The sequence below is a fragment of the Stegodyphus dumicola genome, chromosome X2 (genome assembly GCF_044657685.1).
Source record: "Stegodyphus dumicola isolate Sdum_Otavi_A_Nest chromosome X2, ASM4465768v1".
Lineage (NCBI taxonomy): Eukaryota > Metazoa > Arthropoda > Arachnida > Araneae > Eresidae > Stegodyphus > Stegodyphus dumicola.
In genome coordinates this window covers 44775542-44798168 of record NC_140781.1, presented here as the reverse complement: position 1 = coordinate 44798168, position 22627 = coordinate 44775542, and the positions used below count along the sequence as shown (strand labels likewise).

General features: G+C 32.9%; 1 protein-coding gene across 3 annotated transcripts in view; it reads right to left on the bottom strand.

Moving 5' to 3' along the window:
• LOC118180534 (beta-1,3-galactosyltransferase 5-like) overlaps positions 1-22627 on the bottom strand; it is a 52280-nt gene that overhangs the window by 8754 nt on the left and 20899 nt on the right. Inside the window, exon 1 of one of the 3 annotated variants that reach the window (XM_035349625.2) lies at positions 9873-10007. The exons of the other annotated variants lie outside the window; for them this stretch is intronic. The gene's annotated coding sequence lies outside the window, so the exon portion shown is untranslated. Of the gene's footprint in view, positions 1-9872; positions 10008-22627 lie in introns of those variants that run through there. 3 annotated transcript variants of the gene reach the window in all.

Sequence of the window (22627 nt, the reverse complement as noted above, 5' to 3'; positions counted from 1 at the left end):
AAAAAAGGAATAACCTAAAATGATTCGTTTCAATAAGAAGTCAGTTTTCAATAAAATGCACATAAACTAATGCATGACATCTAATATTAAGAAAGTACAACATCATTTTCAGATGTGAGGAACACAAATAAAGATTAAAAATCAATTTTCGAGTGTTTTAAAAATGTACGTTGCTAAAAATATATAACTTTTAAGGTACGTGCATATACATATAGGATATAAACATTTGAAAAATTGAAATAGTTATTCAAATTTGCATTCTTGGAAATACATAAATCTTTACATAGCTTCTGCGGAACATATCTATTTTAAATGATAATATTTGGCTCCACGTAGACAGTCAGTAGACTGAGACAGTCAGTAGACTTATCACCTCGTCTTTGTCTTCCAGCGAAACAACACCGGACCTTAGTCTTCCGGTGAAATAACACCAAGCAGAGAACAGCATTTAAAGCAAACCATTCGTTCTTCAGTCTAGCAAATTTGCACAGCTTGGGTACAAATAGAAGATGCAGGATTACAAGAATAAAAAAAAAAATTAAAAGGCCCATCAGGTGGGCGAGCGGATAAGTCGCTGAACACTGGTAGTTCGGTCCGGGGTTCAAATTTCAGCAAATGGGCTGGCTGTATTGGCATTTTCATGGTTTTCCCCATGTGTAAATGTGTATACAAACCAGTTTCCATTATAAATTCCCCCACGAAACCATCCGCCACCTTAGGCAGATAGCCCTCGTGTGCTTTATCGTAATCAAATAAACCAAATCAACCTAAAAAAAAAGTTAAAGTAGCTTATTTCCTCGAATATTCCCCCTCCCTTTTTCACTAATTTTATAGTCCGAAAATCGAGAGAGGGGGGGGAATTCTATGACTAATTTAATTTCCGAAAGATGCTTTTGCGGTAAAAGGATAATAAATGAAAAATAATCACGGATAAACCGAAGGTAACTATCGCAGCATTACTTCTTTAAAAGAAACCTACACTGCAATAAGAACATATAGTAGTATTAAAACTACAAACCTAATAAAATATGTGCATTTCTACTTCTCTTTAACTCGAATCTCGCCCGTTCTTACTATTATCTGTGCTAGTCCTTAAGCTTCGAGTCATCCATAAATAATTAGGGAAGGTGAATGTGCAGCTGACTTAGCGAAATCACTGACTGAATGTCAGTTCGTGTTTGCTTTGCTGTGATTGCTCGGTTGTTGTATTAGGCTGGCATAAAGTTCAGCAGTTAGAAGGGAAAGTTTCGGCGTGAACTTAGCAGATAGTTTGTAAGGGTATATCTTTGTTAGTAAGACGAAACAATTACTATGTGGACGAACTAATTTGAAAATTTAGGGGAGCTCTTTGTCTAAAGGAAGGGGAAAATTTAGCGCTGAGGAAGGGAAAAATTACGCAAATATTAAAAAAAAATTCAGAACCTGTGGCTGGAAAACTAGGGGAAAATAAATGGGGAAATATGGCATTTTAAAATATGCTATTCGCAAAGCAAAATCCTCCTGTAAGTCTTGGCTCAGGCCCTCAATTCATGTGAGCAAATACAGTTAGCAAAGGCTAAAGTGGATTGAACTAAATTTCGAAGCTGGATGTAAATAAGTGAACTAAATTTAGAAGCTAAATCTAAATAAATATATTAACTTTGGTATATTGCTAACTGACAAATATTAGCTGGAAATCTCAAATAATCCTTACTTAGCGTAAAAACTAAAATAGTTATCTCAGTTACTATTCTTCGTACAGTTTAAATACTTGGTTATTGCTGTTAATAGCTTAAGTTAGATTAATACAGTGAATAATAGTCGAGTAATTTCAGGTTTTATTCGAAAGTCCGGCATATTTTTCCAGGTCTCAGTCTCGTTATGCTCGATTTTTGCAGCTCATTTCGCTTTAGTACATTTAATAATTCCAAAGTTAACACAATTATTTTTTGAAATTTGAAAGCCTTGAATATTTATTTATTTTATTCAAAAAAGCAAAAGTTTTTAATTAATTGAATTAAGACATGTTTATGTTAACGAAGATCAAAGCTCATAATAGCATATTTTAAAATCACCATTTTAATTTTTTCCTTAAAAACTGAATTTAAGTTTTAATAATTCAATATAATAAATAATAAAGGCGTCAATAACCTTAGATAAATGATGATTGTAATACCTACATTTGTGATAAGCCACGAAATAAAATTATCAACGTATGAAAGGATACAGCATTTTACAACTTGTTTAGTTGAAAAAAGTGCAATTATAGATTTCGTGAATTTAATACAATCTTGAATTTCCATTAAGTAAAGGCAATTACGTAAATAACTATTTATTTAACTTATTTTATTAACAATGAACTTTTTATCCCAATAGGCGAAAGCTTTCACATCAAGATTGCAGTAAATTGAGGTATATTTATTACGAATGTATGCTTATAAATGAATTAATAGCCATTAGTGCAAATTTGCTGCTTTGGTTGGTAAATGGAAATATCCCCATATGCGGTCAGGTCGTAAATTTACAATCCCTTTTTTCAGGGGGAGAGGTGACAAGGAGGGGACAATTTTGCTCCGGATCTTCAGAAAATGTGGGGGTTGTTTAAACATCTAACTTCTCTACATTCAGGTTTATACAGAGGAAAATACAAATTGAATTCTTCGAATGAATGCAATTTTGTACAATGAAAATGTATTACTTAACGATAAACTGTAAGATAAATAACATCTTTTTTTAAAGCCATAGGTGTAGAAAGACAGATATTTGTTACACGAATGAATTTGTAGTAAATATTGAGTTTTTCATTTCGAATGCTATGTTCCATGTAGGAGTTCCATGTATTCCATGCTGAGTATGGGAGATAATAGTCATAACCGAATGGCTTTCAACCTTTTCACGGCTAAGGACTGTTTCTCAATTACATCGTGGTCGCTGCTTTTTGGTTAATTTTCTAATGACATATAACCAATAATTGTTTTTATTTGAGACTTATGAATAAAATAACGCAAACTAGACTGCAGAAAATTCTTAAGAATGAAGTTAAATAATACTGAAAAATACATTATTGATGCACTTTTGGGTTTTATATGTAGTAGTATTAACTACTACTATAATCCTTAAATGGAATCCTTAAATTATATATATCTATGTATAGGTATATATAAATGGAACCAAATATAGAACAAGGTATAAAATATCTTTTTCTATATTTGGTTCATTACCATACGTATATTTACGTAATATCAATATAAATAGTTAGTTAGGTTTCGTACATATATAATTTATTTTTATCCGACTTTTCCTTTTTTTTAATCATCATATATATTTAAATACTACTTGATAATTATACATAAAATACAGCAGTTTTTTTAAGCTACTTATTTATATATCTATTGTTTGGTCTGGTTTGTTTGATTATAGCAAAGTATTCGACGGTTATTTGCCTAAGGGTAAGGGTGCCTCGTAGAGAACTTTCTAAGCAAAACTGACTCTTGTGCACGTTACACGTGGGGAAAACCTCGAAAACGCCAATACAGCCATCCCCGTCGATCCGGATTCGAACCTCGGATCGACCTGCCAGAGTTCAACGACTTTACAGCTCAGCCGCTAGTGAGCCACACACACACACACACACACACACATCCACACATATACATTAAATAGTATTTACATGTCGTTTATAAAGTATAATTGAGTGCAATTTAATCACAAAGAGTTAGAAAATATTCTACGGAATTACTTCACTTCGTAGACTTTTTGTTAAGCTTCACCATATTTCTTAAAAAGAATCTCAATGCTAGTTCTATTTCCAAGCTGTTTATGTACCTTATTTTTCATGCTTTGAATTATATTTAGAAAATTATTCCACTTGGTTATAGCTGAAAATGCAGTTTTTTTATTGAAGAATTTAAGGGTAAGAAGAGAATTATGCCCTTTTCTAATTATTCTAGAAGCATTTAAATTTTTTTTAAAAAAACGCACATTAATACGGATCACTGAACTAAAGTGCTCGATACAAGACAGATTAATTAGCTACTAAATTTTGATTTTCATTGAGTAAAAATGAATTCATCTGCATTCTATAAGAAAGTAAATATTCAAAAAAAATTTTTTTTCCTATTCTCGCAGTCATAATATTTTTTCTTAAATATTCAGCTAATTCATATTCAAATATTCCAATCCATTACAATTAGTAATAAATCGATACAGTAAATAAATAATTAAAATCAATTAAATGGAATTTTAATTGATTTTAGTTGCCATTTTCCCTCTGATAAACCCCTCTTTAGAGTTTAATAGCAGTCGATCAGCTTTTGTTGGGGTTCATTTTTCTTTATGGTATGCTTACGTTATATATGTATGTATTATGCATTGCTCATACTCGTCAATTGCAGCTTTTAATATCTTTTGGAAAAAAATCAATATGAGAATCCAGAAAATGATTCTTAGCGACGCTAAAACTATTATTACTAGGCACTGTCATGCCACAGTGTTTAAAAAAAATCCCATTGTTTAAAGGTAGATTCTATGCTCATATCCTAGTCTAAAATTAAAAGCTGCGAGTCAAAATTAAGGGGGTTGCTCTTAGAAAGCCTCAATTAGAAGTAGTTATAGGAAATGTTAATCAATACTTATAATCTTACGGATTAAACACTTATTCCCTATTTGATCACGTGTATGGCAAACAGATATTCGTCATTCATAAAGAAAAGAAAGGTGAATCAAAATGAAATTTCAAGCCCTACTGCATACATTAGCAATACTTATTCTCGTAATAGCAGATACGTATGTGTTATTCTCTTCGTAATTTTCAGTACATATATTTATATTTATAATTAAGAAATCTTTTGAAAGCAGCGTCAAACAGTTGTCAAAATTATATTTTAAAATTATTATTTAGAAATGCGCTTATAATGGTTTTTATATTTACGAAAGATACTTCCCGTTTACTCAGGCTCACTGTATTCAAGTCGATAGGACCAATTGAATGGAAAGATCGATTTGTTAATTCATTTCCAAGTTCCAAATCGGATGAATGGACTCGCGAATAAAATGGCACATTAAAATACGGTCACTGAACTACAGTGAGCTATGAAAATTTTAACAAAGGTTTCGTACTTTATCTTATGAAAACAAAATATCAGAATCTAATTAAATGTTTCACTTATTAGAAAAATAGAAAATATATAAATATTTGTGAATAAAAAGCAATTATCTTTAAAAAAATAAAATTTAAATGAAAAAAATAAAAGAATTACAAAATATTTCAGAAATTACATAAAATAGCGAATAAACTTATTCGGCACAAGCTCGCTAAATGTAAAACAGATTGTACAGTCAGAAAGCTCGCCTTGTCGCACAAATGTACTGTTCATCGGGTTTAAAGGTTATTCAGACTAACGTGCGAAGTTCAGTGAGTAACTTGTATTTTCCTTTGAATGTATAAACTAGCCAAAAAAATTAAGCACTTGACAATTAGATGCAAATTTAACAGATGGATTGAAGGAACCCTACTGCAACGTACCACTTTGTGCAAGCATTTTCGTGGATTTCCTTAAGGTACGTAAATATGAGCCCATTTTCCTTAGAAAATTCTCCATGAAATCATGCCTAGACAACCCTCATATGTTTTGCCATATTCAACACAAAATCATTCTTACGATGATTAATTAATTAATTTTATGTTAGATGATACGAAGCTTTTCAAAAACTAGGATGCTTTCCGTAAACAATTAGTATTAATAAGCGCTGTTCAACTGGAATTGGGTTGGATTATTTGTTTATAGCAGTGCTTTTCAGCCGACTTACATGTACCTGTATGTATTGCTCAGAGGGGGGTGGAAGGAAATTCCTGAACGAAAATAATGTAATAATGAAATGTTAATAAACAAATAAATATAGCTTTCGTATCTTATGTAATTTGTCTCCATTCTGATACCATGTGCATCATTTATTTCTGATATACTGATACTGAATGAGACCTAAAAACACTTAAAAAAATATATATATATATATATTCCCTTATGATCGCTGACACAGCCGTTTACTTTCCCCTTCCGTAATTAACGTCAGTCTCCCGCTCTTGACCGCATTTGCCAAGCCACCGGTAAATGATCCTAGAAAAATTTCAGCAGTCCTCTGTTTCCTAACGAATGTTTGCAAGTACCGAGGAGAATGATATACTGTGGCTTGAATATTTTATTGATTTTTTGAGTTACTGATACGGGACTTCGCACAGTTTTGTAAAGTTTAAAATTTACTCATAAAAATGCGCTTAACATTATAAGTTCAAAAAAGCAATCTATCGGTTTTTGTGAATTTGATACATTATGAGAAGTCACGTTTAGGCCCACATTTAAGCAGAAAAATTTTGAGTGAATTTGTGGAGAAGAAAATATGAAATATCAACCACACTTTAGCCGGGATCTAAATCTTAAATATTCTATTTACCAGTTGAATGGGCTAACAACTTACACCACAAAAGCACGTACAGGCTATGAGATAATTCTTTACATTCTCTCCACTCAAAAGGCGAGTGGAGAGAGACAAGAGACCAAGTCTATCAAATCTGGGGGAGGGGGAGGGCGAATAATCGGCCTTTTAGTCTAGACGTCACTGTAGAACCTGCTAAGGTTTTCGAAGCAGGAAACTAAAAATATAAATTCACATGTGCCTTCGACGGGATACGAGTCACAGATCATCCAGTGTTCAACTGGAAGATCATCCAGTATTCAACTAGATGTGTTAACTATTTGTACCATAAAAGTGTATTCTGGGATCCGACAGTTCCTTTCAAAAGAATGCCAGGAGTTAACCAGGAGCTCAAATAAGGCATATAAAGCACGTTAAGTATGTGTGTATTTAATTACGGCAAAGCACACGAGGGCTATCTGCCTAACGGGAGGGATGCCTTCGTGGAGGACTTTCTAAGGGAAACTGGCTCGTATACACGTTACACATGGGGAAAACCACGAAAACACCCATGCAGGCAGCCCGTTCGCGGGATTCGAACCTCGGACCGAACTACCAGTGTTCAGCGACTTTACCGCTCGGCCGCTGGTGGGCCCCAAAGCACGTCAAGTCTCGAGCAGGTTAAGGTTCACACCTCGCCTGTAGCAAAAAAATAACAAATTTTAGAAAAACTTTCAAACATTTACACTTAATTTATTTATTGTTTGAAGAAATGATTAAACATGTTTCGTAGCAACGAAGAGTAGTCTGTATAAATATATAAGACTAATATTTTAAGAGATTGAATTCTTAATTTTCTGAATGAATACAAATTGTAAGCTAGCTTATCAGACACCAATAACACCGTTGAAGAATTAGAAAGTTAATTATATTTTTAAATTAGTTTTCTTTAAATATTTTAAAATTTCGTTAAAAATTACAAAAATATAGGATTTAAAACAGCTCAAAAACGTAGTCATTACAGAGGTTGAATAATCAGCAAAGGAGTCTAGATGTTAAAAAAAACTTTAAAGGATTTAATCCTCCATAATTCTAATCGTTCTATAGTCTTTAAACTGTACCATATAGATATTGTTTAAAAACTACCCTGGACTATCATGCTCAGACAGCTGAATAAAAATGATATCATGACATTTGACTATTTCGCTAACAAATTTTAAATTTCAGGAAACATTTCGGCTAGGAAAAAACACTTTTTCTTTTAAAATTCACAGACTGAAACAAAGAGCTACAAGAACGTACCATGTATTATTTCAAAGAAATTTCCTACCTTAATGTGTGACGTTTATTATGAGATTTTAAGCATCAACATTTAATTTCCCTTTGTTCAATAATCCTCTGTTTCCATATGTAAGATTTAAATCTCTCCAGAAATTAGTTGATTAGTTGATTTCAGCTAAGGAAAAGCAAAGAAGGATATCTACTTGTAGAGACATTATGTTATTTGGAAGCAAGAGAGATGGAATGAAAAACGCCATCGTCGAGAATCGAACCATGAAAATCTGGAATACGCGCCTAGCGTGCTGACCACTACACTACGAAGGCATGCTAAGAAGGCGGAGAGAAATACCTTATTTACTTACAGGAAGAGATTGCTTCATGGAGAACCAAGAGGACGCTGTCTAGTATTCAAGTTACACATGGGGAAAATCACGGAAAGACCCATGCAGCCAGCCCACTAGCCGTGATTCGAACCGGTCTGTCAGTGTTCAGCGATCTGGTCAATAGTAGACTCCACTTTAGAAACGAGCTGTATAATTTAATTGATGCGAAACAGACGTAAGAATGGGAATACATGCATAAGGCCTTTAATTGTACCTTATACTTGTTGAAACTGAATTTCTTTTCCTCCCACTTTAAGTAAAGGTTGACAATTGCCCCACCTGCACTGTTATGTGGACCAGGGTGAGCTAAATGATTCAAGATAAGTATAATTTTAAACATATTGAGAGAAATAATACTAGCCAGGAAAAATTGAATTCTGGTGTTTCTAGATTCAAGTTGTTTTTGAATGTCCACAGCTTTTATTTTCAGCTACTCGTCACTTTTCAGGTTTGTGATTGTACTTATATGTTAAGTTAGTAAACCCCAAATTTATGGATAAAAAAACTTCCAGTTTTTCTTTGGGATGGGGATTTTTTTAGCTGCTTCTGCAGTCACTATGCCAAACCTTATCCCTAAGTGAGTATAACGTCATAATTAACTGAGTTAATACTTTAAAACAACAGTAGTTTCAATATGCATTAAAAATTAATGGAACATTAAACTATTACTGGAACTATACCAATTGCTGGAACTCTACATGTAAAAATTATAGGAGCCTAAGTTAATGGCTGGCAGATATTATAATATAAGTTACTTTGTATGTGAACTAGGAACTAAAACTCTAACTAATTAAAAAAATATTTCAACTTACTATTTCGCCATAACAAATATCGTCTTACAAATGATTATGACAAAAAGAGTTATTTACATATTTATGAATTTATACTATTATACCATCACTACTCTAGTGCTGATATTTATTACTTCTATTTAAATGTAATGCATTTCAAGCAATTAAGGTAACATTGTACATTTCTCATAAATATTCTCCATTCTAGAATTAAAAAAAAATATTGATTATATATACGAGTTGCTATAGAATTGACGGTAACAATTTTAAGAGGTTACAGAACATGGCAAAAGTAACAATTTTCGCAATACAAAATATAAACGCAAAAGCACAGTAAGTACAAAAAATGGAAAACGAAAAGCCATCTGAATTACTTTCATTAAAAAGAAACATTGTTTGATATTTATAAGAATTGTTAAAAGGAATGAACTAGTAACTGCAATATGTGCAGTTACTAGTCATTCATTTAACTAGTCAATCAACAGCGATGAATCTCGGTCACCGAAATGCAGATTGACTGTTCTGAAGACATTGTTGTCAGAATCAGAGTTGCTATTGCAGAAGTACGTGACTTGAAGTCTATCTTCTAAGGAGTAGACTAATCACTGCGTTGTCGTTGTAATACATGTATTACAGTTGGTGGACGTTTACTTAAACAGTTCTTGTAAAATAGCAGACATTATTTCTTATAACTATACAAAATTAAAACTACTTTTCGTTCCCCATGTTCTTGGCATTGACTGTGCTTCCGCGTTCATTTTTGTATTCCAGCACACTGAAGTGGGTATATCAATATTCATGTATAATATATAATAAATTTAAATATATAATAAATTTTCGCATGGAAATGGTTACATTTGTCATGTTCTGTCACACCTTAAGATATTAAAGTCAATTCGGTTACATTCTGTATGCAAACATTTTATAATAAGCAGTTGGTTTATTAATGCTGTTCGAAATTCAGAATTAATTTTAGTGGGTGGAATGAAGAAATCGAATAAATATATTAAAGAACAGACATGCTTACCAGTTATTCCGTATTATGTATTAAAGATAAATTTCCAGAGTTTTGATGATAAGACTGATTCGTTGCAAGTCTAGAAGAATAACATTCAGAGTATTTAAAAACGTCGAATACTCGCAGCTGTTCATTCCACTTTCGACTTCCACCAACGGAATTGTTTTAGATCTAGATCACACGTAAAAAACTCAAACATCCTACGTCCACATGCTTTGACTTGTGAATTAAAAGGAAAATAAGCTTTATATGTCAGAGTAACCTGTTTTAAGTGCTTTTTAAAAAAATCATTAAGTTTTAAAAAGTTTTGAGTGTTTATCCTATTATAGCAGTGACAATTAAAAAATTGTTAAGTTTTTTTCATATTTTCTATTCTATTTCCATTTAGTTAGGCGAAAAATGCAACAATTATGAGAGAAAAAATTTTGTACAGTTTTCTTTGCCGTATTAACACTTGGGAGCACTCATAATAATTTCATTAATGAAAATAATGAGCATTCTCTTTATTAACGAAGTCATATATACTTTTTTATTAATGAGGTCATTTGTAATGCTGCATGTTCATAAATTCCTAAAATATAAAATATCACTAAGTAACTGGTAAATAATTATTTTGTACTTTTACTTCCTACATTCTTACTTCCTTATGTATTTTTGCTTCCAAAATCAAGAAAATTAAAAGGAATCATAAGTGATTTAAAATTTTTTGTTTTCGACAAACTATGTATAAAAGTATACTGTTTTTACTTTAGATATTATTATAAGAAAAAGAAAAAAATCTGGAAGTTTTCAGATTTTATATTACGCCAAAAATGGGCCTTTTTTTTTTTTTTTTTTTTAGCGTTTTGTGTGTTACCTTTATTTATTAAATATCATGTTCTTTGCACTTAAACTATAAAATTCAATTCAACAGCAATATCACAAAATAATTAAAAAAGAGCATATTTTTAGAATTTCCGATACACGGTCTCAAACGTTTAGAGATTAAAACCTTTTTTTTTTCTTTCCTCCGTACAGTGTTGCCACTGCTCGCTTTGAAATCGTTGAGTTCTTAATAAAAAAAACACATAAATACTTTACAAAATATGAAATAGATAATAAAACAAATTCCAAATTCAGGCTTCCAGATGCGCATATTCAGGTGGAGATGTACGTTATTCAAAACTAGATGGCTCTAAGTACCGTTGTTTTATCACAATGCGAGAAGCATATGCATATTATATGCGAAAAGAGGCGCAATGGCTAGCGCGTTGCGCAGCAGCACCACAGGTCCGGGGTTCAATCCCCGGGCTGGGCAAGGCTGGCTCAGCATTTCATCGCTTGAGAGGTCGATAAAATGAGTACTAAGTTCGCTTGGGAACTAAACAGCGGGGGTCCTGCAACGAGCTGACCACTTGTCCAGGCAATATGCATAAGCACCCCTGGGCCCACGGTCTAGAAACATATGCGAAAACAATGTAGATTCTTCATTATTTAATTTCTTTAAATATAATACAAGGCTATAATATTTGGGGGCAACAATCTGAAAGTGAAACTCCCCAAAATACCAAAACGAAATTAACGGCCCTTTGGGCTAAAAATTATTTCCATATAAGTAGGAACTAAGATAAATGCTATTACGTAAAAATCTAAAAGAAATTAATTTTTTAAATAAATTTTCCTATTTAGGAACATTTACGGCTAAATGGCTGATTTTTAAACATCACTTCGCAAAAGAACTGTAATAATTTTATAAGATCATTAGAGGAATTTATAGGAATTGTTATAAGCTGCTATTTTCCAAACTTGCTTGAAATAAAGGTCATGAAAGTAAAAGCATGCGGTGACTGGAGACCCTAAAACTTATGCCTCATGCGGAGGCAATGCAGCAATTTAGACATGAAACAGGTAAACGGCGTATACTTTAGAGGCAAAGTGGTAAAACCGTTAAACTCTGATAGTTGGTTCAAATCCCGGCGAATGAGACGGTTTCCTGTACGTATAGTGCAAATATAAACTAGTATTTCACTTTGGTAAGATAGCTCTTGTGTTATCCAGCGTTAGAATTGAAATTATGAATTCTGGATTTAGATTTTTTGATATCAGATTCAGGTCAATTTTTAAAATTATTAAGTATAACCAAATCATATATTTTATCCTTTGCAGTTGCTATAAAACATTATTATACCAATAGTATGTTTGCTTAAATCTGATAATTCTAAGCTTAAATTTCCTTGAATTTTCATAAATCGAATAAAATCTTTACGAATGCAGAAATTTTTATTAAAATTCTTACGATGATGAAATTCTGTCATTGTAAATTATGTTTCAATTAATAGAATCAAGTTACTATGCTATCATTTACGTCAAAATATGTTATAGTATTTTCGCAATACAATATTCTTTAGAGGCATAATCCTTTCGAGGATATTATCATTCTCTGCATTTCAGTCACAGAAAAGGCTGAAATAAATTGAAAAATGCACCTGTTCAAATAGATTCAAATGGTTTCTGAAACTGTTCAGGATATTTCGAATGAGATCCAACTAAACATCTGTACAAATGCCTTAGGATTTCTTAGTTTTGATAATTTTACGAATAAATTTCAGTTTCTTATGTATCTTTTATTGAGGAATTTTGTATCACTGATATTCGTGATCATATTTACTTTTCAATGCAAATTTTAAGTCATTTAAATTCTTACCACTAATTCAACTTCTTTGAACATTAAATGTTTTATATTACCATATCATAAATTTATATGCTAGATCAGTTTCCCAAACAGGGTTTCTGGAAACATTGTTAAGGGCTCCGCAAGAAATAAGGAACACGTACATCATGAAAGGGAAAACAATTTTTTTTTTTTTTTTTTTTTTTTTTTTTACCTGATTCGGTACTGTACTCGGGTAACTTCGGTGGGGCCAGCCGGTTTGACTGTAGTACAAGTCTAGCCGATGATAATTGAAAAGCTGCCTTTGGCTATTCGGCCAAAAAGCTCAGCTAGACACGTCAGACGTCGCCAAGTGTTATACGAATTTCTTTATTACTTGTATAACCAATTAAATTGTAGAAAAAATGATTAAATAATAAAATTGGAAGGGTATTAACTTATTCTTTAGCAACTTTCGTTAAACTGTTCATTGGCATTGCAAGGTTATGCATGCAACACGAGTCTAACCGAACATAGCCGAACAACCAAAGGCAGCTTTTTTAATGTTAATATGAAATGACACGGACTAGAATCTACTGTGACTGTGGATGCATGAGTGATGCAATAAGTGTACGATTATGTGGTTGGTTAAACAGAGTACTAATGCGTACTTTTTTATTTTACTATTATTTATTTTATTTTATTTTACTATTATTTATTTTATTTTATTTTACTATTATTTATTTTATTTTATTTTACTATTATTTATTGTATTTTATTTTACTATTATTTATTTTATTTTATTTTACTATTATTTTTACTACTATTTAATCTGTATTTTACTCCGTTTTGGTTCTCAGTTTTTAATTCATCTATAGATTTAATGGTTAAAATGTGGCGATACATGAAGACAAACAATCCAGATAATTCTGAAGAGACTAATAATAAATATCCAGAATATCATACAAAATTTCAAAAAGCTGATAAAGAATGAGGTGCAAAAAAGGTTCACTATTGCAATGAAAGTTATTTATCAATTGATTTTACATGGACTGATGATCCAGAATGTAAGAACAGAAATCGTTTCTTTTTTTGTGGAAGATGAGATCCGTTTATGTATATCAAAATCAGACCCCGAATTCAACATTTATGTTCCATAAAACAGGCACAGATTTCCCATTAATATTTGTTATACTAAATAAATGTATTATTTATCTATATCTAATTATATTTAGGATTATATCAATTGCATTTTTTGTTTTGAAATAAATGGCTAACATGATAGCTCTTTTTTGTCTTCATTAAAAATTATTAATAACAATGCGATAATATGAGAAAATATTATCGCGTGGACGCTGGATCTTCCTAGAACTTAAATATTGTCATAAGGGTTCCATAATACTCAAAAACGCTGCTCTGGGTATTTAAAACTGCGAAACATATTATTATCAAACCAAAAATTCTGTTACCCAGTCAGCTTGAAATTTTTATACCCAGTCGTCCTTTTTTGTGGTTGGTTTTCCCTAGAAATTACGGAGGTGGAAATCTGAAGTTTTTCCCGAATAGGTTGAACACTTTAAGACCACATGTTCGTTGGAATGGACAAGCTTTTAAAAAAATACTTCGTTACAAAGAACCTTTTATGCTTCTGATACTAACTACATAGTTTCAGATATTCTATATGCTTCAATTTTATTAAAGGCGTGTGATTCATCTCTTTAAATGAGTATCAATAATATTTTTTATATCTGGGAAAAACTCAGGTCTGAAAGAGTTGGCCCACCAGCGGCCGAGCGGTAAAGACGCTGAACACTGGCAGTTCGGTCTGAGGTTCGAATCCCGCGAACGGGCTGGCTGCATGGGCGTTTTCGTGGTTTTCCCCATGTGTAACGTGTATACGAGCTAGTTTCTCTTAGAAAGTCCTCCACGAAAGGCATCCCTCCCTTTAGGCAGATAGCCCTCGTGTGCTTTGCCATAATTAAATACACCACCTGAAAGAGTTGTTTTTTTGTGCATTTACGAATATCAGCGATGGATATTAACACCTTCATTACCAAATTATTTTTTACATGTGGATGAAGTTTATTTGTATTGCACAATGTGTTCCAGTTTTATGTTGTACAAATTTCATGAAATCTATTTTTTTATTATTTAAGCGTAGGTTTTTTTTGTCAGTGTAGTCAGCGGACTGTAAATTTTCTAGAAGATAGTACATGATCCATTGGTAGATGGTAGAGCAAGGATTAAAAACATCAGAAATTGATACAAATAACATTATAAGTTTCATACAATCATAAAATTAATTTATCAGTTTAATACTGTCTGACAGGTTTATACTGTCTTTCGCATTTTAAGACAACAATGATCTTATTCCAGCTTTTAATCACCTACATATATTGAAAAACGCAATCAAGTGTTTGAAAAAGTATACTTTTACAAGCTTAGTAATCTGCAATATAGATTTTAGAGACATATAAACTTCTAAATCTTACATATGTATTCATGATTTGTTTTAATACATATATTAAAAGAATTAGGGAGATTAAAAAAAAAGAAAGTATGCTCCTTTTTAATTTATAAAAAGCATAACATCTTTTAATCATGGAAACTATTTAGGAAAAAAAAAAAAAAAAAAAAAAGGAAGAAGATGGCAGGGCGTCCTTTTTTTTTCCTATTGATTTTACGTTACAGTGCGATTTCTACCTTTAAAGTTTCGACATTTCAACATGCAAAACATTTTACTTTAATGTTCAACAAGAGGAGTTCTTTTTCTCCAACTCAAACATTTCGGTACACCTACAAAGAAATATATAAAGGAAATTAGGTTCCGCATATAGTTAAATAAATAGAGACGTTTCATTGGTGTACGAGCACAACACGACAATCTTCGATAAATCACTATTTAAGCACGCAGAGAGATATATTTCCGATTCTACACGCAACGCGTTTTTATCATTCTGTTCTCTGACATAAAACTCCCGAACGTCTAAAGCGAGACCTAGAAATTAATGTTTATGGTTACGCAGCAACAGACTGAAACTGAAGCAGAAGTTTTTTGAAAATTATACGTGAAAAGCATAAAATGTTTTGTAAATTACTGAATGCAGTATAATAAAAAAAGTGCGATGAGACGCTTGAAATAACCTCGCTCGGTGAATGGTAACGGAACTGTATTTCAAACATTAGCGATAGGAGAAATCGTTGCGGTCGTTAAACGTGATGCGATAGAGAACATGATAGCTGTGATAACGATCCTTTCACTGAATTTGTGAGTACCATCAACTGAGACGTGCAGTTACTGGAGAAGTGGTTCATTCCAGCGGTGTAACTAAACGTAATTGACACACTCTCGATATTACCTTCAGCCTCCATGAAACCATAAACAAAATGATAGAAACACTTCTGGAATGGTGTTTAAGAAACGCATCTTCAGTGCAGTCATTTGCGTATAGGTACGCTTAACTATTTTAAATTTTACTTAGCGTATTTTATCAAAATAATCCTGCTAAGATGCTTTAAATAAAATTTCTGGTAGGATAAAAACTTATCTTTCAGTAAATTAGAGGTATTAAAGAAAGGAAGTCATTCCTTTTATACAGTTGAAGAGGTATTAAAAAGTCAAAACTGTTATAATGATTTGTCGTTTCCAAATTAAATTTCATAATCCTTCATGTTGTTGTTGTTGCTAATCTTATGTCTGAATATTATAGACGGTACCATTCATAGCTGTGGGGAGTCAAGGAAATCCATCTTTCGTTGGCCATGGGCCTTGACATTATAAGCTTAGCCAGCTCTATTCCAAGTTTCATCTAGAACACCCCGCTGATGAAATCTGATAGTTCTGAGTCACAAACTACTGGAAGGAAAGATTTTTAATCCCCAGATTTTAAGAATTTCCATTCCACAAAGACAATACAGTCAATGCAAACTTGAACAAGGTGGTAATCATGCTTCACTGATAACCATACTAGCAGGAAAGATTCGTCTGAAACACCTTAATAAGTTAGTAATATAAAGTTAAAATTTGTTGTAATATTTTAAATTTCGACTTCAATTCCTCATTTCTAGTTGTCTTGATAAAACGACGACTGCATCTTTTGCATAACTGGCTTATATCTTGAATGTACGAATATTTTCCACATATGAAATAAAGAATAATTATTGTTGCATTATTGTCAATTAAATACACAAAGTCAAAATGAATAATTAAAGGATTTAAAATTGCGGTAATTGTAAATAATTCAAATGTAAAATACACGGTATTTTAAAAGTCAGTAAGGATACAAAGCTTTGAACTTCAGTGAATTTATAGCCTATGGCAATGCAGTTAGCTCGACAATGTACAAAATTATGGATTTTTTAAAAGAATTTACTCTCTAACTTTTAATTATAATTTCATATTAAATAAAGTGTATTCTAGATACTTCGGGTCTGTATATATGGCTTTGCTTCTAAAAATATCATTATCACAACTGGGATTACGCTACTCGGTTACGAAACAGCATTATTCCTAGGCTAGAAGAAATGTAAGCCTTGAGTTTGCTGCGTTTATCACAGGAATGATACCTTTTACCGCTTTAATTCTACTCCTAATATCACATTTCAAGACAGAATGGAGTTAGGAGCATTACTGTTAACCTGAAATAATGACAAGCATTGAATTTTGTGGCGTGTAGGCAAAGCATTTAACATTAATTTCTGCCACATCTCACGTAAACCACTTTTGCTCACAAATTTTAAGACAGAATGGAGTAATAAGCCACTAGATTCAAATATGAATGGTCATACAGATCCTCAAAACTCTGAAAATTGAACGAATTTTCATTACAGGACTATCCGATGATAAGGTATAGAGCACAGGATCTCAACTTTTAAATCGTCTCATGGACATTTTTCACCATTGCTAGAAAATCCCCCTCCTTTCCAAAACTGAAAATATACATGTATGTTTATTTAAAGTCATATAATGTGCTTTATAAATTAAACAAGAAAAAGCACAGAAAATGTTGATAAATACCAAACCTTAAATAAAAGCATTTTTTATATTGATAAACTAAAATACTTAACAGATAAATAAAAGGATGACCGCATTCCACCCACGAAACTATGAAAGTCCCCCTAGGTGAGATTGGATTGGATTGGATTATTTAATTATGGCAAAGCACACGAGAGCTATCTGCATAAAGGGAGGGATGCCTTCGTGGAGGACTTAGGGAAACTGGCTCGTATACACGTTACACATGGGGAAAACCACGAAAGCGTCCATGCAGCCAGCCTGTTCGCAGGATTCAAACCTCCGACCGAACTACCAGTGTTCAGCGTCTTTACCGCTCGGACGCTGGTGGTCCCCCCAGGTGAGAATCCCACCCTATGAATTTAATAAAATGCATTTGAACTCTGTTAATACAAAAGCCATGGGTCCGTTAAAAGTTTCTGCTTGTAGCCATTAAACGAAAAAAACTTAGCGAGTTAAAACTGCATCCTATTAAATGAAAATAAAAATGCTTACGGCTTTTGCGTTTATCTTACAGTACAAGTGCTCGCTATAATCGAATTAGATTTCGTAAATCAAGTCTAATAAATTTATAAGGAATTAACACAGCAAAATTTCGAAACAGTTGTAAGGATCTTAAGTTTTACTAACGTTTATTTTATTTTAAATCTTTACTATCACTTCTTATTTTCTACTTCCGGCCAGAATTATAAGCGTGAAGGATTTTATGCAAAGTTGTCTGGCGAACGCCAAGTATTTAAGTGTGGCCTTTTTGCCAAGCAGGAGAGAGGAAGCAGTGAGTTCGAAGCAGGCCGCTTACCTTAGAAGTTACGCAGTTGCTATTTGCCTTCCAGGCCAGAGGTTTTAATCCTCTTGATAAATTAAACGTATTGTAGTGTTCACAGTCTCTGTGCTACATACGCTTCCTGTTATTATAAGGCCAATCTTATTCTAAAGTTAAATTAGAGTTTAGTTTTATTTTTATACCTTTTACGTTAGACCCCGAGTGGAGGGTCATTGTATTCCGAAGTACGGAAGTCATTGTATATAAAGAAAAATAAAGGGTCTTGTATACCCTTCGTCTGTATCCTGTCTACTTACTACAATTAGTGAACATAGCTTTAGTAAGCTCTCTGTTCCTAGTCAGGTCATTGTATGTTTCCGAAGAAGGTTAGAAGAAACATTGAACCTGATACAGTTAACATAACAAAGGAATGAGCATAATTTTTGGATTATTTTGAAGCCATCCGTATCTCTCCAATGAAAACATCTCTGATTTTCTGTTTGCTGTCCCAGTTGACAAGTATCTAATTGAGCAACTCAAGAAATTCTTTATGTGAAAAGACTTATAATGCTAAAAGTGTGCAGCGTTACTTGTAATGTTAAAAGACAGCATACGAAGGCAAACAGAAGCTGATCGCTATAGAAACGATAATGCATGCTTCTCATAACGTTTTAGCTTATGTTCAGTGATTGCTGAATAGGCGATGACCATATCAGTTAACATTTAAGTTTATTTTAACGTCTCTTGCAAACAAAAATAGGCTAATATACAGTTACAATTCAGAAATTAATTTTAAGAAATTTAATCCTCCTTTGATTTTAAGCAGTTTTGTGCTAAATGAAGCATTGCACGTTAATTGAAATACAAGTCACTCCAGTCATATAAGGTACAAAAAGTTTTTTTCCAACGGTTATATGTGTTTTTTGGGATGCAGAATCCGAATTTTAGGTTTGTTATCTCACCACAGGCCGGTTTCACAAAATAATAATAATAAAAAAAAATTTTGGCATCTTTTTCAGTTTTTTGCTTATAACTCGAAAACTAAGCACTTTTCGAATATGACCACTCTGTACAAAGTTGACAAAAGTACTACACAATGCATACATTAACGCTTGGAAAATCTTCGACGCCTTTATAACGAGCTCAAAAAAAGCTACAGCAGCGAGATACTTCAAGCTGCGTGAGAAAATGGACAGAATTCCATTCCGATGAGGTTATGACGCGGTGATGGATGTAACTGAACTATGCCGCTCGACAATATTGCTTGATGATGTAATTCCGTTTCATGAATAGAACTTTTTATCTTACTTCCTTTCACTCTGTACATACCATCAGGCCCGGCAGAAGCGGGCCTGCAAGGCCTTCTTTGTAGGTGGGCGCCGACCAAGAGAGGGCGCTGACCAACCAACGACCCAGAGTTATTTTTTTAATGCAAAAGAATGTGCACTTACTGAGAAGAAAAACGAATTTACATTGAATGCTGCACAGAACAGGGACCGTGGGCGTTTGCGACCCCCTTGCCTCCCCAGACCATCAATTAACGCCTTGCCACCCATCCATCAATCGTTAGGTACAGTGCCACACAAAGAAGTTCGAGTTCCAAAAGCCGTGGGAATTCACGCTCTGAAGCAAGTTTAATCTCGGTAATACCGTACTTAACCGACTACACACGTAGACGTTGTGCACTACTTAAAATTATCAGGATCAATGTTCCTTCTAACCTTCTTCGGGAACATGCAAGGACCTGACTCGGAACAGAGAGCTTACTAAAGCTATGTTCAAAACTGTGGGAAGTAAACAGGAAACACAAGAAGGGTATACAAAACCCTTTATTTTTCTCTATTTACAATGACTTCCGTACTTCGGAATACACCGACCCTCTACTTGGGGTCAAAACGTAAAAGTATAAAAATAAAACTAAACTCTATTTTAACTTTAGAATAATAAACGTGGAAGATTGGCCTTATATTAATAGGAAGCGTATGTAGTACAGAGAACTGTGAACACTACAACACGTTTAAAATTTATCAAGAGGATTAAAACCTCTGGCCTGGAAGGCAACAAGCAACTGCGTAACTTCTAAGGTAAGCGGCCTGCTTCGACTCACTACTTCCTCTCTCTCGCTTGGCAAAAAGCCACAACTTAAATACTCGGCGTTCGCCAGACAAACTTTGCATAAAAACCTTAACGCTTATAATTCTGGCCGGAAGTAGAAAATAAGAAGTGATAGTAAAGATTTAAAATAAAATAAACGTTAGTAAAACTTAAGATCCTTACAAAATAACTCTTCTGCGCACCCAGCACCATATAATGGTCATTTTCCATGAGTCTAGAAAGCCGCGTGTTATGTATCATCTGCACATTCTTTCTTCGTATTTATTAAGCGTTTGGCCAAGAAAAGTTTCGATGCACAATAACCTTATTACTACAGGAAAAGAAAAATCCATTTGATGAAGTACGTACTTATTTTATTTTACTTAGTATACTTTCTATTTATCCTCATTTAATCCATTTTATTATTAATTTTATTTATTTATCCTTGATACTTTGACACGATTTGCTTAACAGAATTAATCCTGTCAGCAAACAGTTGCAAACTTAAAAACATTCATTGGAGAATATAAGAAGTGACATCAATTACAAAAGTATTCTTGAGAAAGCCCAACAACTTAATGAAGCACTGGATGGTGAGCCGCAGTTTAAACTGTTGAAGAAGTTCGACAAAGGAAAACGGAATCTCACTTCGATTACGAAGTGACATTTCGTTTTCCTTTGTCGCATGCTACGAACGTTCGTCCTACGAACATGCTGACGAATCTCCTCAATCTCCAGAAGAGAAGTTTAGGATAAATGTCTTTTTTAGAATTATGGATACTGCATGGGCATTATTAAAGGAAAAATTTGATGCAATGAAAAATCACTGCGATAATTTTAGTTTCCTGGGTAATTTATCAGAAATCGATAATGCAAATTTGAAAATGAAATGCAGTAAATTAGAAAAATTGTTACAGTGTGGTGACAATAAATATATTAATGCAGAAGAACTTTATGACGAAACACTAGCTTCGAAAGACAATTTTACAGCCGGTATGAATGACCCATTCAATATTCTGAACTTAGCTGTGTCAAATAATTGGTGCTTCCCTGAACTTGAAGATCATATTGAGAATATCATTTAGCGTTCCTGTTAGCGTTTCTAGTAACGAAAAATTATTCTCCAAATTAAAATTGATCAAGACATATACGGTCAAGTGTATCGCAGGAAAGACTCATAAATCTAGCTTTGATTGCCATTGAAAATGAAATCTGTCAAGAAATAGACGCAAAAGGAATTATAAAAAAATTTGTAAATATGAAATACAGAAAAATAAATTATTCTTGAGAAATTGTTACAAAAAATTTCAACAAATGACTTCTTCAAAACTTCCTTCTCCTATATAAAAATTAAGAAAAGGGGGATGACTTTAGCTACTTTGCTGGCGGGCGCTCGGTAGCCTTACGCCGGCGCTGCATACCATAATAATGTTTATTGTTTCATCATTAAATACCTTTAAAATGCCACTGCCTTCCTCTATTTTAATCCTAACCTCATCCCACATGGGGGGATCGGCCCCGCGAACTCTTTCGACCCCTTGAACTAAAATCTATTCTTCCCTTCAACTTTTTAAACCCCCTAGACTACCATCTACTATAACATACTGAGCATAACTATAAATGACGGACTACTGTGGAAACCTGTGGAATAATATCGCAAGATCCCAGTTGTTGTGATTCGTCAGCACGTAAGTAGAGCTAATTTTATTTGATGAAGTAATAATAGTCAGGAAGTAATATTTTTTCATGTTATTATGAAAATTTGATGACGCCTTCTTATGAAGTTTATTTGAAGGAGCGAAAGGCATTTGATTTTGATGAAAATTCATTTTATTTTTGAATGATTATTACTTTGAATCATTAACACTTCCGTTTTCGAATTTGATGTTGATGACAATTAATTAAACAGTTTTGACGAAGTTTAATTGAATAAACTAAAGGTATTTGATTTTGATGGAAATCCATTGCCGACTATTTAAAGAATTGTGATGTATTAAAAAATCGCTCTGAAGAGTTAATACTTTCGTTTTTGAATTTGATGCGTAAATTTCTTATTTCTTATAATGCCTATCTTTTACAAGGATTGTACAATATTATTTGAAGTTATTAATTTTGATATCATATCTTCTATTCTATTTTCTATTCTTAACATATTCTTATATGTTTGAAGATATATTTTACCATTTGTTTGAATCATATGTTCACAATTTCATTTATGATTTTTGAGTGTTTTAACATCATGGTTATTGTGTAATATACTAAGA